At 42.2% G+C, this 2,451-nt stretch overlaps 1 long non-coding RNA gene across 1 annotated transcript; it reads left to right on the top strand.

The window, feature by feature from the left end:
• The first annotated feature begins 1,162 nt into the window (after positions 1 to 1,162).
• On the top strand, positions 1,163 to 1,937 carry LOC148129851 (uncharacterized). Its single transcript, XR_015750580.1, has 2 exons — positions 1,163 to 1,257; positions 1,375 to 1,937. It is a non-coding gene; the product is annotated as an uncharacterized LOC148129851 (long non-coding RNA).
• Positions 1,938 to 2,451: the final 514 nt, after the last annotated feature.

Genomic DNA, 2,451 nt, shown 5'->3' with positions numbered 1-2,451 from the left:
CGGGGACGGGGATCCCGTAACGGGGGCTGGAACGACTCCAGGGAGGGCGGGGTGGCCGGAGCACCGATGCGGAGCAACTGGACTCGAGCAACGGGAAGGAAGGCGAAGAAAACTTTGCAGCCGGGGTCCCAAAGGTGATTTTAAAAATATTTTTTTTATTTATACGTTTTTCTTTAGTAAACTTAAAAACTCAATATCTACCTGAACAGAAGTGTTGTCTGTCTACAGTTAGTTTTGGGGAAAAAATAGAAATAATAATAATAGACATAGCATCGATAATAGCAATTGGACTTATGTACCGCTTCACAGTGCTTTCCAGTCCTCTTCTAAGCGGTTTAAAGAATCAGCCTCTTGCCCCCAACAATCTGGGTCCTCGTTTTACCCACCTCAGAAGGATGGAAGGCTGAATCAAGGATTGAACTTCTGGCAGTGAGCGGAGTTAGCCTGCAATACTGCATTCTTAACCACTATGCCATCATGGCTTTTAGATAGATATAGAGTTGGATGGATAGATGGATGGATGGATGGATGGATGGATGGATGGATGGATGGATAGATAGATAGATGATAGATAGATAGATAGATAGATAGATAGATAGATAGATAGATAGATAGATAGATAGATGATAGATAGATTGATAGATAGATGATAGATAGATAGATAGATAGATAGATAGATAGATAGATAGATAGATAGATAGATAGATAGATAGATAGATAGATAGGCAGGCAGGCAGGCAGGCAGGCAGGCAGGCAGGCAGGCAGGCAGGCAGGCAGCAATAGCCCTTAGACTTATATATTGCTTCACAGTGCTTTTACAGCCTTCTCTAAGCAGTTTACAGAGTCAGCCTCTTGCCCCCAACAATCTGGGTCCTCAATTCACCCACCTCAGAAGGATGGAAGGCTGAGTCAACCTTGAGTCGGTCAGAATCGAACTGCTGGCTGTGGGCAGAATCAGACTGCAATATTGCATTCTAACAGGAAGGAAGGAAGGAAGGAAGGAAGGAAGGAAGGAAGGAAGGAAGGAAGGAAGGAAGAGCAATAGCCCTTAGACCTATATACCACTTCACAGTGCTTTATAGCCCTTTCTAAGCGGTTTACGGAGTCAGCCTCTTGCCCCCAACAATCTGGGTCCTCGTTTTACCCACCTCAGAAGGACGGTAAGGCTGAATCAACCTTGAGCTTGGTGGGATTCAAACTGCCAAATTGCAGTAGGAGAAGCTTGCAGTACTGCACTCTAACCACTGCACCATGGAGGTAATATAATAAGAAAAGATAATAAGATAATAATCACATAGTAAGAGTAATATTAGTAAACCTTCATGATAGAGTTAATCATTCTCTTAAACTTTTGGGTACGGTGATTTTTTTCAGAGCTGAAGAAGCTTCTTGGATGAGTCCAGTTGCCTGCTGAAAAAACCTCCTTTGGGGCAACCAGGACCTGGAGGACCGAGAAGGTCCATGGACATTTGCAGCCAGTGGTCGTGGGAAGGGGACAGGAGCAGTGGTGGGATTCAAAAAAATTTACTACCAGTTCTGTGGGTGTGGCTTGGTGGGCGTGGCAGGGGACGGATCGTTTTTCTTGCTCTTTGTACTCTTTCTAGAGCCTCAATATAATTCTTTTTCCTGGTTAGTCTGTTGTTTTTGTTTTGCTCCAGAGTCCTTCAAGGTTGGAGCAGGCAAAAAACAAGACATTCAGATGTCAGTTCCAGGAATTATGTTCTTATGTCTGTTAAACATAATTTTAAAATACTCTTAATCTGGACAGAGGGTTTCTGTGTTGGGTGGTTTTTCAGACCCAGGCCCGATTAGTCTGTCCCCTTGCTCCACTCTGAAATGTTATTAGAGACATCCAAAATGTGTTGGTTTGCATTCGTAACCCTCTCGTCTGTTTTTCCTACTTTTTACTCCTAAGAATAAAATGGTGTTTACAGCTACTCTAGTGCTGTCCTTAACCATCATATGACAAGGAACTGTCTGCCTGGAAGCTCTTACAGTAACCAACGTCAGATGTGCTAAAATGTTTTGCAATAACCTGTTACAAAGGACCCACCTTTTTTAACAAGTCTGCTTCTGTTCAGCAGTCAAAGCATTCAGGTTTCCTCTGGAATCTCATAAATATAAATCAAAAACAAAGGAAAACCCTTTTTCACAAAATCTCCTGCAAAAATTTAGATGTCCACCGCTAATCCATTCAACGAGGCGACATGCCTGCTTTGTGGTAATTCTGTAGAGTTGTGTTTGTTAGGATTTCTCCAAACACTTAAAAAAAAACTTTTTTCAAACTAGTTGGGTAGAGAAGAGAATTAAAAGAAGTGTTTGTGATTAAAAACGAAAATGAGAGCCATTTACTAGCATCTGGGAGAGACGGGGATAATTTCATGGGGAAAATATGTAGAAACATTGCACTGAGCAGACAAGAACGAAAGGATGGTAGTTTTTTAAACACAT

Source organism: Notechis scutatus, chromosome 9, assembly GCF_049901735.1.
Source record: "Notechis scutatus isolate UNSWTSFEM ecotype Mainland chromosome 9, rNotScu1.2, whole genome shotgun sequence".
In the NCBI taxonomy this organism is placed as follows: domain Eukaryota; kingdom Metazoa; phylum Chordata; class Lepidosauria; order Squamata; family Elapidae; genus Notechis; species Notechis scutatus.
The sequence above is the reverse complement of the archived record's forward strand: the minus strand, read 5'-3'. Positions and strand labels throughout refer to the sequence as shown.